Source organism: Marmota marmota, unplaced genomic scaffold (genome assembly GCF_001458135.2).
Source record: "Marmota marmota marmota unplaced genomic scaffold, marMar, whole genome shotgun sequence".
Lineage (NCBI taxonomy): Eukaryota > Metazoa > Chordata > Mammalia > Rodentia > Sciuridae > Marmota > Marmota marmota.
In genome coordinates, this window is record NW_026000082.1 from 19,735,302 (window position 1) to 19,743,014 (window position 7,713).

General features: G+C 40.5%; 1 protein-coding gene across 1 annotated transcript in view; it reads left to right on the forward strand.

The window, feature by feature from the left end:
• The first annotated feature begins 2,165 nt into the window (after positions 1–2,165).
• Positions 2,166–7,713, forward strand: part of Tesk2 (testis associated actin remodelling kinase 2) — a 15,790-nt gene continuing 10,242 nt past the window's right edge. Inside the window, exons 1-2 of the mRNA XM_048815484.1 lie at positions 2,166–2,222; positions 3,280–3,426. The gene's annotated coding sequence lies outside the window, so the exon portion shown is untranslated. The remainder of the gene's footprint in view (positions 2,223–3,279; positions 3,427–7,713) is intronic.

Sequence of the window (7,713 nt, forward strand, 5' to 3'; positions counted from 1 at the left end):
TTTATTTTTTAATTCCTATTGTGCATGAAGCTCTCTGACTTAGTCACCACTGTCTTTAACTCTTCGATGTAATGTAGTTGTAAAGAGCTTTTTCTCTGGATCCAGATTGTATTGTCTTCCTGACTTGCCACTTAATAATTGGGTAACCTTGAATAAGTTGCTTAACCTTTAAATGCCTTCTGTAAAATGAGAGTAACACAGATAAACACTGTACACATATTCCAGAATTAGAAAAGCTCTGAAATCTGAAGCATTTCTGTTCCCAAACATTGCAGGTAAGGGATACTTAGTCTCTTAGTACACTTACTTCATAGGTTTGTTGTGTAGATAAAATAAGATAATATACACGAAGTCCTCAGAATAGTATCTGACACATTATAAACACTTTATAAACATTAGCTGCAAAAAATTACTTGCTGTTGCCAAGTGTGGTGGCACATGCCTGTAATCCCAGCTACTTGGGAGGCTGAGGCAGAAGGATTGAAAGTTCAAGACCAGCCTCAGCAACTTAGTCAACCACTGTCTCAAAATCAAAAATAAAAAGGGCTAGGGATGTAGTTCAGTGGTAGAGTATGCATGGATTCAATCAAAGAAGTGCTTCATGACTATGAAGAAATGACAAAGAACAACCAGATTACTTGATTTTTTTTTGTGTGTGTGGGGGCAGGGTGTGGTACTAGGGATTGAACCCAGGGGCACATAATGACTGAGCCACATCTAGCCTGTTTTAATTTTTATTTTGAGACAGGGCCTTGCTAAGTTGCTGAGGCTGGCCTTGCACTTGCAATCCTTCTGCCTCAGCCATCTGAGCCACTGGGATTGCAGGCGTGTGCCCAGCACAACTAAATTGCTTGAAAGAGTACATCTTCATGTAGCTTTTCCATAGCTTTATCTCCTGTTCACTCCTTTGGTCTTACCCATTTCACTGAAATTGTTCTGATCATAGTTGCCAGTGACTTTGTAATTGCAAATTTAGTGAACTCTTTCAAGCACATCTTACTTGATCTATAGCATTTGATACTGTTGGTCATTTCTTTTTTGGAATGTTCTTCTTGTCTTCGGAGATGACTTTCTTTTCTTTCTTTCTTTTTTTTTTTTTTTTTGGCAGGGGGACAGGGGTACCAGTGATTGAACTCAGGGACACTTGGCCACTGAGCCACATCCCCAGCCCTATTCTGTGTTTTATTTAAAGACAGGGTCTCACTGAGTTGCTTTGCACCTCACTTTTGCTGAGGTTGGCTTTGAACTCTCGATCAATCCTCCTGCCTCAGTCTCCTGAGCCGCTGGGATTGCAGGTGTGCAACACCACACCCAGCCTGAGATGACTTTCTTGCTTGGTTCTTCTTTTTCTGCTGCTGCTTTATATTTTCTTGTCCCTCAGGATTCTAATTTCTTACCTGTGTGTTAACCCTGGACAGTGTCTTGAATTCCTTGGCATCAATGACTGATTCAGCTCAATGTTGTTGCCTCCTAAATGACAGTCTTCTGCCCTCTTTCTCAATTTTAAACTGACTCTTTAAAGGCCATCTCTACTTCAGTTGCCCTACAAGTACCTTAAATTCAACATGGCCCAGCTGACCTCACGTTTTTTAACTTTGCTGCTGCTGCTTCTAATATTTATTCCTCTCCCTATATTCTGGATATTTAATAATGATATCCAAGGCTGGGGTTGTGGCTCAGTGATAGAGCACTTGCCTAGCATGTGTGAAGCCCTGTGTTCAATCCCTAGCACCACATAAAGATAAATAAATAAAATAAAGCTATTGTGTCCATCTATAACTATAAATAATGATATCCAGGTACCAGTAGCCTGGGATCATCCTATAGCTTTTCATTGTTCTTATCCCCCAATCCAGGCAAACATGAAGGGTTTTTTGTTTGGTACCAGGGATTGAACCCAAGGATGCTTTACCACTGAACCACATCCCTATCCCTTTATTATTATTATTATTTGTTTTTTTAAAGAGAGAGAATTTTTTTTTTAATATTTATTTTTCAGTTTTCGGTGGACACAACATCTTCATTTTTATGTGGTGCTGAGGATCGAACCCAGCGCCCTGCACATGCCAGGCGAGCGCGTCACCGCTTGAGCCACATTCCTTTTTAATATTTAAGTTATAGACAAGGTCTCAATAAATTGCTTAGGGCCTCACTAAGTTGCTGAGGCTGGCTTTGAACTTGTGATCCTCCTGCATCAGCCTCTGGAGCTTCTGGAATTACAGGTGAGTGCCCCCATGCCCAGCATGAAGGGGTTTTTTTGTTGTTGTTGTTTTTGATCCTGCCATGTAAATATATTTTTGAATCTTGCCTTGTTCTAATGCCTCCTCTATCTTTTTAACTCAGAAGACTTTCTCTTATTGAGATTATTATACTACTGTCCTGTTTCCCCTTCTCTGTATTCTGCACTCTCATCCACCTATCATATCATTGCTAAAATGATCTTGTCTTTAAAAAGTAAATATGACCCATGTTAACTCCCCTGCTTAAAATTCCTCTTTTATTCCCTAGAGACAGGATAAAGTCCATGTATTTTAGCAAAACATATCAGCCTCACCTCCTTATTCATTCATACACTCTTTTTTTTAATATTTATTTTTTAGTTGTAGATGGACATCATGCCTTTATTTCACTTATTTATTTTTATGTGGTGCTGAGGATCGAACCCAGTGCTTCATGTATGTGAGGCGAGAGCGCTACCACTTGAGCCACATCCCTAGCCCCTCATTCATGCACTCTTGCCACATTGAGTAAATTAGTTTCCTAAATACACCATGTACTTAACCTGTAATTCATGTGCTGTTCTCTTCTGTGTAATTATTCTCCTTTCATGCTACCCAGGTCATCCTTTCTGATTATTTCCTCTGACATGCCCAGACTAAATAAATATGTGTATCCTCAGCACTGCATGGTACTCTCATACCTGTTCATACCTATATTTTTAGTTTTTACCCCTTGATATTATTAGTCTATATCCCTTAATATATTGTGATCTCTTTGAAGGAAGATATCTTTGTGTGCAACACTGACCAAGCCCTTGGTAACTTTTTAAATATGGACTGGGGCTGAGCTCAGAGGTAGAGTGCTTGCCTAGCATGTGTGAGGCACTGGGTTTGATTCTCAGCACCATATATAAATAAAAAAATAAATTCCCATCAACATCTAATATAAAAAATAAATAAACACGTAGCCTCTATTTTCTAGGTATTTACTCTCCAGTGGTTTCATCTCAGCCTAAACATTTATGCTAAATGATAGTTGGTTTTTCCTTCTGTTTCACAGTATATCAACTCTGGGAACTTGGAACAGTTGCTAGACAGTAACTTGCATTTGCCCTGGACTGTGAGGGTGAAACTGGCCTATGACATAGCAGTGGGCCTCAGCTACCTTCACTTCAAAGGCATTTTCCATCGGGACCTCACATCAAAGGTATGAAAGCTTTACTTTCATAAAATTTTAAGAGACACCATCCTGTTTTACCAAGAAAGCCATAATAAGAAACCAATTATTAGTGAGTTTAGAATTATTGAAATTTCTTATAGATTTAATCTCACTATTCTTTTTTAAAATTTTTTTTTTAATAATTGGCAGTACTGGGCCAGGGTTGTGGCTCAATGGTAGAGCACTTGCCTAGCATGCGTGAGGCACTGGGTTTGTTCCCCAGCGCCATGTAAAAATAAAAACAAATAAAATAAAGGTATTGTGTAAAAAAATAATAATTGGCAGTACTGGGTATTTAACTTAGGGACACTCTATGATTAAAGCTACATTCCCAGCTCTTTTACTTTGAGACAGGGTCTCACTAAATTGTCAAGGTTGGCCTTGAATTTGTAATCCTCCCGTCTGAGCCTCCCAAGTCCCTGGGATTACAGGTGTGTACCACTGTGCCCAGGTTGATGCAGCTTTTGAGTACTTAGTAGGTCATAATGTACTGACCCATTTTCTGTTTGTGTGATTAAGTTTCTGCCACCCTGCCAATTCCTTTTTGGCATCAACTGGTCTCTGTAGTAGTCTCTTGCTGTCTGAATTTCTGTGTGACCAGGCTAGAAAAAAAGTTGCTTTCAGAAGTTGGCCAGGTTCCAAAATTGGTACCTCGGGGTCAGATAGCCCAGGATATCACCATGACAAGGGATATAAGTAATCTGGGGGAACTATAAAGCCATCTAATATACCTAATGTGACTTCTGCACAAGAGCCAAATTAAAATCTTTCAGGAAAGGATTTAATTTAGTACCTGACCAAGAATAGCTGTTATTTCATCCCCTAACCTAACATATACATATGCACACATATATAAATGCGTGTGCTGCCCCCGACCAGTGCAGGCAGCTGAACTAAGATCGCTCATGTGAATTTGCAGGGACACAAAATAAAACAAAGACACAATTTACCTTTACACAAGCTTCAGGACGGCCTCCCCAGCTCTCAGCCTCAGGCTCCCCAAAAGGAAGAGCAAGAGAAAGTCATAAGAGAAGGAACAGGATCAGAAGTGAGCTTTTATTGGGGGGGACTCTTGTTCTTAGAAAGTTCTATCCAAGAAAGGGCAGAACGGGCAAGACTACAAGGGAACAGGTGAGTGTAACTCAACCCTAGGGGCATGCCCCACAAAGAGAACCTTCTTGTTATCTGAGGTGGGTGGGGGTGGGGGACCAAGTCACAAATCATGGCACTACCAAGCCAGACTTCAGTGATTTTTCAGATCCCCATGGTGCATCAGGACTGGAAGGCTTGGTTACTCAATGTGGCTCCCCACATGCATGCATACATATTCCTGAACCCTTTCTGTTGTAAGAAAAAATTACCAAAGGAAACAAAAGCAGCTATATACTTTCAAAGTCAATAAGGCCTAAAACATAAGTTCCTAGCTCCTTCACATTGGAGTGGTTCTGGTGTTCTAAACAATAGTACTGTTCCTGAGAGACCATGGCCATTGTCTTAAAAACTACTGTAGAGAAAAATTGCTTTAAGGAGGTGATCATAAGGCTTCTGGGTGTGGCAGAGGCATTTATATGCAGCTGTACTCTTCTTGAAGGAGCACAAGACTAGGAAGTAGGAACTGAGAACCAACTAAGGCCTCATTATGAAGAACTCTTTATTTATATTAGACCTGTAAGAATTGAATATTTGGTCAGTTTGGATCTGGAAGGCAGTATCTTATCCCTTCCTTAGACATTATTCTCCCTCCAGAATGTTTTGGAAAATCAAGAGTAAGAAAACCACATGTGGGCTGGGGATATAGCTCAGTTGGTAGTGTGCTTGCCTTGCATGCCCAAGGCCCTGGGTTCAATTCCCAGCACCACAAAAAAACTCTGCACATATTCCAGGCAAATGGGTGGAATGGGACACTTTAGATATTGTCTTAAGTTGATTTTGTCACTTTAGGCATCCAGCCAAAACAAGATCTTTGCTTCCTACTCATAGAGGGCCATTTCTTCTAAGCTAATAGGAATTTGTGACGTTATTAATTAATCATACAGATAGGTATTTTCCCTATACCTACATAAATGTCTCCTATGTCTGGCTCCATGGGTGAAGGAATATTAGAAAAGGAGGATTTCTGACCTAGAGGTATTTATACTTTTGTTGGGAAATAACTAAAGAACAGTATACAGCATTTTAAAATTGAGTGTTTAGCTACATAGACTATAGTTTTCAGAGCACGGGAGATCATTCTAGACCAGGACTAGACTTTCTGGAAGAAAGCTCACCTTTAACAGTTCTTCATATTCTCTTCTGTACCCCAAAGGCACTTTGTCCAAGTGTGGTTCTGTCTGTGCCTATTGTGTTGTGCTATAAAAATGAGTAACTTTTTTTACTATAGGGTAAGACCACCATCTCTGGTTTTCCTTATAGGAAGTGAGTATTTCCAGTGCCATTTGACTTGGGAGGAGAAACTAGGAACTTAGGAGAAATAACTCCATGTATCTGGGCTATGCTTCATTGGGTCTAGACTTTAAGGAGATGTTGAGTATACTCCTAGGTGGTGAGAACAAGTGATTTTTGAAAGCTCTACTGGCAGGTTGGGAATTAAATTGTAGGGGATCTCAAACTGAAGATTATCAAGAGTCTTATAAACCAGACCATCCAATTTAATGTATTATCAGTGTCCTCTTATAATCTCTGATTATTTTCTGGGAAAGTTTTGTCTGAACATTCCAGCATCAGATTACCTGTATTGCAAGGACTAAGGAGAGAACTGTATGTTCATGCCCAGACCAGCCCCACCAAGGACACCTGTATGGCAGGGGACAATGACCATAAGAACTAGAATCCCCAAGGGAGAATTAAGTCTAAAGGGACAGAGTACAGGGCTTTGAGGTTTTCAAATTATGTCTTCATTATCAACCTTGGGTTTGAGTTGGCTTTCTTTTAAGGATGGTGTCAGGTTTCCTTACATTTCTGTGGTTTACACTTCATAGTATTTGATTATTCTGTTGTGTTTCTCAAGTATTCCTCTTATTTGCCTTTGTAAACAGTTTTCTGGCCCTGTTTCAGGGAAGGGACTGATAGCACAGAGGCCAAAACATCTATTCAAGAACTGAGATTTGGGGTTCCAGACCAAGTTTTGCTCCCTCTCTTCTGATGTCTTCAGTGCTCTTGAGACCTTAAGTGTTCTATCTGCAAAAATGGATTCTGTCCTTGCAACAGTAATCAATTCAGTATTCCCAGATCAGAGATAACAGGAAGATTGGAAAATAGTGGGAATGTCAGCATGGTGGTGCACACCTGTAATCACAGTGCCTCAGGAAGCTGAGGCAGGAAGATCGAGAATTCAAACCCAGATTCAGCAAAAGCAAGGCACTAAGCATCAATGAGACCCAGTCTCTAAATAAAATACAAAATAGGGCTGGAGATGTGACTCAGTGATTGAGTGCCCCTGAGTTCAATCCCTGGTACTACACACAGGCTTTTACTGGCGCTCCAGTAGCAACCAGTAGAACTGTACGTGAGCCTTGGCTCTTCAGGATAACTGAGAGAACAGTTAGTTTCTGCTTAATTCTGTTACTACCTGGCATCAGGAAAGCACTACTAATGATCTGTGGCTACCCTTAGGAGATTGTGCGTTGTGAATTGTATCTCTAGCTCTTGGTGATTATTGTTCTTTTTTTGGTGGAATTAATGTTGACTCCATTGAAATCATCCTGTTGATTCCTCCTGAGTGAAAAGCCTATCCATGTATGGTGTAGGCCACACAGCTAGATTTCAGGGTAAAGAGCATGAATTAAGAACAAATGGTGGTTTGGGGTTGTAGCTCAGTGGTAGAGTGTTTGCCTAGCACATTCGAGGCACTGGGTTCGATCCTCACCACCACATAAAAATAAGTAAATAAAGGTAATGTATCCATTTACAACTAAAAACATTTTAAAAACAGATCGACAGATCGATGCACACCTGCAGTCCTAGTGGCTCCCGAGACTGAGGCAGCAGGATCTTGAGTTCAAAGCCAGCCTGGGCAATTTAGCAAGGTCCTAAGCAACTTAGCGAGACCTGTCTCTAAATAAAATATAAAAAAGGGCTGAAGATGTGTCTCAGTGGTTAAGCACCCCTGGTGCCAAAAACAAACAACAAAATAGGGTCTGGGGGCTGGGGTTGTGGCTCAGTGGCAGAGTGCTTGTCTTGCACACGCGAGGCCCTGGGTTTGATCCTCAGCACCACATAAAAATAAACAAAATAAAGGTATTTATTAACTGAAAAAAAAAAAAAAAAAAAAAAGGG